Source organism: Tenrec ecaudatus, chromosome 12, assembly GCF_050624435.1.
Source record: "Tenrec ecaudatus isolate mTenEca1 chromosome 12, mTenEca1.hap1, whole genome shotgun sequence".
Classification (NCBI taxonomy): domain Eukaryota; kingdom Metazoa; phylum Chordata; class Mammalia; order Afrosoricida; family Tenrecidae; genus Tenrec; species Tenrec ecaudatus.
Window position 1 is genome coordinate 69,211,463 of NC_134541.1, and position 8,115 is coordinate 69,219,577.

Genomic DNA, 8,115 nt, shown 5'->3' on the forward strand with positions numbered 1-8,115 from the left:
TTGCAAACACTTTTGGCTGCCCTCTTAGCAATTTGTTCTATTTTTATGTGTGTGTGTGTATGTGTGTGTGTGTATGCCTAAGTTTTCACAACTCACAGAATTGTCTGGAGATGATGTTTTGTCTGGCATTTCTAGGTAAATTCTCTTTGCGGGAGCTCTGGGTCATTTTGTTGTGCACATTGGTGCACCTTCTTCATTGCTGCCTGGATTTGTATGTGTGTTTGGGGTGCAGCCACTCAGAGCAAGAGCCAAAGAGGTGATGCTTTGCCTTCTGTTTTGAACACATGTTGTCCCTTAGTAAGATGGAATGCTTCCTTTTAAAGATCAGGCTTAAACTTGACTTAGGGTACAAAAGAGACGGAAGACCTGCCAGCAAGCATGAGTGTGTGGTGGTTTTCCGTGGAAACAGAACGAGGTAAAAAGGGTATGTGACATGTCCCCTACGTTCATCCGTTAAGGAGTCTGGGAGGCCCGGGCTCCTGTGCAGGGATACCTACATATTTGTGGGTTGGAGATATGTTCCACTCACATTCTCCTAAGTGAAAGTTATTCCCCACGAAGTTGCCCCTTCCTCCCCCATAATAATGTTAATTTTAAGGTGTTACTTGCAAGCACTTGGTTGATACTATACAAGCTTGAAGGTCAACTGCTCCAAGGCTACTAGCTTGAGGGTCATCTGCCATGGAGAGCAAGCCAACCTAATTTCTGCCCCACCCTCAGGTGGGCCCACTCCCCTCTGATAAGGACCATAGATTGCTCCCCTGGAGAGAAGCTCAGGGACAGCTAGGGTCAAGCCAGCTCAGAGACAGCCTAGGTAAGCCTGCCATCTTGACTCTATAATCCGCCCATGCTGTTAGGTATATACCTTCCTGTCAGCATGTTTGCCTCTCTTTCCTATTGTGTGTATACCCCTAGCTGGCCCCTCTCAAGGTACTGGTAGGCCTCTACTACAACCCCTTCCTGTTACGTATGTGCTTACCGTGGCTTGCATGCCTGAGATTATATAAATCTGGAAAGAATGCATTACTGCCTCATTCTGGTTCTGGTTGCAATGGAAGCGGTGAGCCTTTGCACGCCTTGTCTCATGTCTCTTTAATTTATCCCTCCATTACACAACCGCCCCTTGGGTCCATCTGGATGTGAGACTCTTTTGGGTTTTATGCCTTATTTAAGTGACTTTGTGACTAAATACTCGGATGCTAATGTGACCAAGTGCTAATATTTCCTTATAAGACTGTTGTGTCTTTGCCTTTGTTTTTTCTGAAAGTCCCATTTAAGACTTAAGAAATGTTCTCTTTAAATTATATTTGCCATCTGGGAACTCTTTAATATCCTAACACCAGCCTCTGCTCACAGCAGACACTGACATTCCTATAACAGAATCCTTTAGAAAACAGTGCAGGAGGGTTCCAGTCTCTCCGCACTGCTCCAGAATTTGTTACTTTCACGTCATTGAACTTGGCGGTCATCGATGGTGTAAAGTGGTATCTCATGGTTGTTTTGATTCCATCTTTCACATGGCTAATGGTCATGAGATTTCTTCATGTTTGTTGGCTATTTCAGTGTCATCTTTGTTGAGCTCTCTGTTCATGTCCTTTACCCATTTTTAAACTGGCTTATTCATCTTTTTCTTATTGACATACTTAGTTATAAATCTTTTGTCCATTGTATCATTGTCAAAGATTTTATTTCCACTCTGTGGGTTCTCTTTTTACACGTTTATGATCATGATTTTTTTTCTGTGTTTCAGATACTTTTTATTTCTTCAAATTTGTTTATTTATTAGGAGTGACAAATAAAAAAAATAGAATTGAGTCCCATCATCATCATGATCATCGTGGAAATGGCTTTAAGAGAAAACTGGTCAGATGAATATTATTGCTTCCCATTTTCAATCAATAGGTAGTTGCCATTGATCTAGACAGCCAACCGTCTGCCAAGAATGCCTGGGATATGTTATATAATACAACATGCCCACTCACGGGGGAAACCCACTAGGAAATAACTTATGTGTACTTCTTGATTTCATGGTACAAGACCAGCACAAAGGCACCACCCATGCCTCTGAGCACATTGGACCAGGCGCCCTTGAAGAACGCTTTGCTCCCTTCATCCCGAGCGATCTTCCTCCAGCAGTCCAGCGTGCCGGTGTAGGTGATATCAGTTCCTTTGCGCCCCGACTGCATCCTCATTCGGCGACGAACGGTGTCCAATGGGTAGGAAGTCACCCAGCCACGGCTGTGACGAACTGTGCAGTCATCCAGCTGACGAAGATGTGGTGTTCTTGGGATCCGGAAGCATTCCCTTTGCGGTGTCATAGATGCCGAAGTAGGCAGCCCCGTAGATGATCATTCCCTGCACAGACACGGGGAAGCCCTGGGACAGGCCCCCAATCCCATCAGACTTGGTGATTTCAACCAAGCAGTCACCGAGGCCTTTGAACTCCCGTTCGGCGCCGGCTTTGCCCACATCAGCTGCTAGACGGGTACGGGCAAAATCAAGAGGGTACACAAAGCACAAAGATGTGGCCCCCGCGGCACCGCCCGATGCCAGGTTCCCTGCAATGTAGCGCCAGAACTGGGTTCTCTTGTCCACACCACCCAGGAAGATCTGCTTGTATTTATCTTTGAAGGCAAAGTTGAGAGACTGGGTGGGGAAGTATCGGATGACATTGGCCAGGTTACCACGCCAGAAAGACAGGACTCCCTGCTCCTTGGGGATACGAACCACACAATCGATGATGCCCTTGTACTGCCTATCTGCGGTGATTTGCTTGCTGGCGTGCTGCACCTGCAGCAACAGCTTGACCCGTTCGATGGGCGCTACCGCCGTCTTGGAGATGGCCGCGGCCACTCCACCTGCCAAGAAGTCCTTGGCGAAGGACACAGCGGCATCTGTCATGTTGGAAGAGAACAAGGCGACGGGCGACCGCTTAGATGGAACAGGAACCGGCTCTGACTCCGGGGCTCTGGGCGATCATGATTATTTTTTAATATTTTAAAAAGAAAAGACCTGACGGGAATTTCAGAACCAGTACAGAGCCAAACAAAATTAATTTAAAGTCAGAAGAAATGTTGGGCAAAAAAATATCCTGAAACAAAATTATTAATCTTATTTTTGAAAAGCTTTTTGATATACTGCCAAACTGTCAAGTTACTGAACAGCTGAATTAAGATTACAGGTAAATGGCTACATCCAAAATGACCACATTGGCAATGAAAATAATGAAAATGACTTGTTAAGTGAAAAATTATAAGCTCAAGATGTAAATATCCATTTATTATTCATTAATCATCTAAAACAATAAGAGGAGCATTTATGATGCATCCTTGGATGTCTGAATGATTCTGTAGGTAGAATCATCTAGCTAATCCTCCAGGAAAAGCATTCACACGCTCACACACCATAGCTGTTTCAGGAGGATATGCACTTTCGGTGATTTCCCTCTCTACATAACTGGTTACAAGACAGAGTACATTGGAAACAACTATTGGAGATCAAAATGGTAAAGCTGATGTGAACAGTTGAAATCTTGTCAGTTGATCACTTATACACTTGATGCCTGATCTAGTTTCCAACATTTTCTGGTTTTTGTTTGTTTTTCTCATATTGTGGTGTAGCTCTCATGTGTTTTGTCATTGGGAGCACCCTACTTGACTTTTTGTTATATGCCTTTCTATTTTTTGGTATGTGAAGTCCAGGATTGATGAACCTATGGCAAGTACACTGAGGGGTACAGTGTGGGAAGGTAGGGAGTAAAGGGGAACTGATATCAAGGAGCTCAAGAAGAAAGAATGTTTTGAAACTGATTGTGGTAGCAAAAATAAAATAAAATAAAAAGAAACTGATTGTGGTAGCAATTGTACAATACTGCTTGGTGTGATTGAACTATGGAATGATAGGCTATCTGTACCCAATAAAATGGTTTTTGGGGAAAAAAACTGTTTTAGAAAAATATAGCATGGTCTCTCTTTTTAAATCATTTTATTGGGTCTCTTACAACTCTTATCAGAATCTATATATATACATCCATTGTATCAAGCACATTTGTACCTATGTTGCCATCATCATTTTCAAAACATTTTCTTTCTACTTGAGCCTTTGATATCAGCTCGTTTTTCACCCTCCCCAATCCTTCCTCCCTCATGAACCCTTGATAATTTTTAAATTATTTTTTCTCATGTCGTACACTGACTAATGCCTCCCCTCACCCACTTTTCCATTGCTGGCCTCCCTGGGAGGGGGTTATATGTAGATTTATATATAGATAAATGTGATCAGTTCCCCCTTTCTCCCCCCACCTTCCCTTTACCCTCCTGGTATTGCTACTCTCATCATTGGTCCGGAGGGATTTATCTGTCCTGGATTCCCTGTGTTTCAGGCTCTTATCTGTACCAGTGGACATGCTCTGGTCTTGCTGGATTTGCAAGGTAGAATTGGGGTCAAGATAGTAGGGGGAGAAAGCATTAAAGAATTAGAGTAAAGTTGTATGTTTCATCAGTGCTACGCTGCCCCCAGACTGGCTCATCATTTCCATGTGACACTTCTGTAAGGGGATGTCCAATTGTATACAGATGGGTTTTGGGTCTCCACTCTGCCCTCCCTCTCACTCACATTTATATAATTTTTTATTCTAGGTCTTTGATACCTGATGCCATCAACACCTCATGATCACATAAGCTGGTGTGTTTCTTCCATGTGGGCTTTGTTACTTCTGAGCTAGATAGCTGCTTGTTTATTTTCAGGCCTTTAAGACCCCAGTCACCAGGTCTTTTGATAGCTGGGCACCATCAGCTTTGTTCACCACATTTGCTTATGCATGCACTTTGTCTTTGGTGATCTTGTTGAGAAGGTGAGCATCATGAAATGCCAGGTTAATAGAACAAAGTGTTCTTACATTGAGAGAAGACTTGAGTAGAGGCCCAATGTTCTTCTGCTACTTAGTACTTAACATATAAATGTATGTATATATCTCCTCCCCTATCATTATATATAAATATATTTACATATGTACATACCCGTATTTAGACCTCTATAAATGTCCTTTGCCTCCTAGGTTTTTCCTCTATTTCCTTTTACTTTTCTCTTGTCTCACTACATCTTTGGACTTCATTCAGGTTTCAGTAATTCCTCTCAGCTACATTGCCCTTGATCAAGCCCCACCAGGCATCCTATGCTCTCCTTGTCATTGATTCTAGATCACTTATTTTCCCCTTGTCCCTGAGTTTGTGGATACCCCCCTTCTTTCCCCACCTCTCCCTCTCCCATGTTCCCCAGAACTGTTGGTCCCATTGTTTTCTCCTCTAGATTGTTTATCCTCTGATCTTATCTAGATAGACATGCAGAGACAATAATAAGCACAAAAACAATATAGAGCAAAGGAAAACAACAAAATAAAACAAAAAACCCACCACCAACAAAAACAATGACAAAAAAAGAAAAGCCTATAAATAGTTCCAGGTCCATTTGTTGATCTTTAGGAGTGTTTTCCAGTCGATTCTGATGGGGTTCCACGTCCTGGCCCCAAAGACCATATTTGGTATACTCCAGGGACATCATTTATTTGCTTCTCTTGCTGCTCTGTTGCACACCTTTAGTGGTTGTTGTTTTTTTTAGAAATCATTTTATTGGGGCTTATGCAACTCTTATCACAATCCACACATACATCAATTGTGTAAAGCACACTTATACATTCGTTGCCCTCATTATTCTCAAAATTCACTTTCTGCTTGGGTTCCTGGAATCAGCTCCTCATGTTCCCCCTCCCTGCCCGCTCCCCCTTCCCTCATGAACCCTTGATAATTTATAAATTATTATTTTATCTTATCTTAAACTGCCCAGCGTCTCCCTTCACTCACTTTTCTGTTGCCCATCCCCCAGGAAGGAAGTTATATGTAGATCCTTGTGATCAGTTCCCCCTTTCTACCCACCCTTCCCTCCCGTTGTCGCCATTCTCACCACTGGTCCTGAGGGGTTCATCTGCCCTGAATTCCCTGTGTTTCTAGTTCCCATCTGCACCACTGTAAATCTTCTGGTCTAACCGGGTTTGCAAGGTAGAATTGGGATCATGATAGTGGGGAGTGGAGGGGGGAGGAAGCCTTTAAGAACTAGAGGAAGGTTTTGATTTTCATTATTACTACACTGAATCCTGAGTGACTCATCTCCTCCCTACTACCCCTTTGCAAGGGGTGTCCAGTTGTCTACAGATGGGCATTGGGTCCCCATTACTCGCTCCCCTCATTCAGGATGATATGATCCCTCCCCTCCACTTTTGGTGCTTGATACCTGGTCCCCTCGATCCATCATGATCACACATGTTGGTGTGCTGCTTCCATGTGGGCCTTGTTGCTTCTGGGCTAGATGGCCGTTTGTTTACTTTCAAGGCTTTAAGACCCCAGACGCTATAGCTCTCAATAGCCAGGCACCATTAGCCTTCTTCACCACACTTACTTATGCACACATTTATCTTCAGCGTTTATGTGGGGAAGGTGATCACACAATGATGATTTTGTTCTTTAGTGCCTACTACCTGATCTATTCATCACCTCGTGATCGCACAGGTTTGTGTGCTTCTTCTCTGTGGACTTTGTTGTTTCTGAGCTAGATGGCCACTTGTTTGCCTTCAAGCCTTTAAGACCCCAGACACTATATCTTTTGATACCTGGACACCATCAGCTTTCTTCACCACGTTTGCTTATGCACATGTCTGTCTTCAGCGATCATGTTGGGAAGGTGGGTATCATGGAATGACCCTTTAGCTGAGCAAGGTGCTCTTGCATTAAGGGAGTGCACGCAAGGAGGTCCGATGTCCACTTGCTACCCTACCCTACACCTTTAGTGTTTTACCCTGGTGGGGTGGGGTCAGATCGGACACAATTCCCACACTGTCTCCAGTATTGTCTCCTGTAGCTGTATAGATCAGTGAGGGATGTCATGTCTGGACCTATGGTCCTCTCTGTACATTGGTTTCTCTGAGCAGGAATATCGTCCTGGGGGCTTTGTGGACCAGGTTATGCTCCACTCTCTCGTTCTCTCTTTGTTCCCTCTTCCCTGTGTGCTCTGATCAGATGCACCCCTCTCCCTGAGCTATAGCTTCAGTACTGTCCTCTGAAGTGCATTCTTCGGGGGTGGGGTGTCCATGTACTTGGGACTGGGGTCAGCCCCACAGACTTCTCTATTGATCTCCTGCTTCTTGCCAGTATGTTGTATACATTTCTTGGTGCACCGGGTTGAAGTCTGGTCCCTCTCTCCCTCTCCTGTGAAGATGTAAGCAATACCCTCTCCTTGCATGGGTTAGTGCCCTGTTCCTCTTCTATCCATGCCTTTTTTTCCTTCCCCCTCCTTTTTAGTTTACTGCCATATGTATCTCTGGATTGGGTCTGGCCCCTGACATTATACCTGCACCTAACCTAGGAATGTATGTGTACAGTAGTTTTTTCCCTATGCCCCTATTGCATTTTTAACCTTACTTCAGTGGACTCATGTTGTACTTGTCCTTTTGTGCTGGGCTTACTTTGCTTAGCATAATTGCTGCCAATTCTTTTCATGCAGTGAGGTGCTTCATGCATTCATCACTGCTTCTTAGGTAGGCGTAGTACTCCATTGTATGTATGTACCACAGTTTTTAACCCATTGATCCATTGATGGAACTTTGGGTTGTTTCCAACTCTTTGTGACTGTAAACTGTGCCATGATGAATATTGGAGCACAGATGTCTGCCCGTGGTTTGTTTTTTGCCTCTTCTGGGTATATGTCCAGTAGGGGATTTCTGGGTCATATAATAACTCAGTTTCCATTTGTTTAAGATATTTCCAACTTGAGTTCCATAATGGCTGTACATACCTACAGGTCTACCAGCAGTGGACAAGAGTTCCTATCTCACCACAGCCCCTCCAACACTTGTTACTTTTTGATTCTTTGAATTGGGCTATATTTGAAGGTGTTAGGTGGTATCTCATTGTTGTTTTAATTTGCATTTCTCTGATAGCTAATGATTGGGAACATTTTCTCATATATTTATTGGCCACTCAGAACATTCTTAAAGATTCCACAGCGGCTGAGGTGAGGGCCGAGGCAAACCTAGCACAGGTTTGGCTAACTGTAAGCAGTAAGTCT

At 43.7% G+C, this 8,115-nt stretch overlaps 1 pseudogene; it reads right to left on the reverse strand.

Moving 5' to 3' along the window:
• Positions 1-2,006: 2,006 nt before the first annotated feature.
• Positions 2,007-2,957, reverse strand: LOC142422529 (ADP/ATP translocase 2 pseudogene; annotated as a pseudogene).
• Between the last annotated feature and the right edge of the window lie 5,158 nt (positions 2,958-8,115).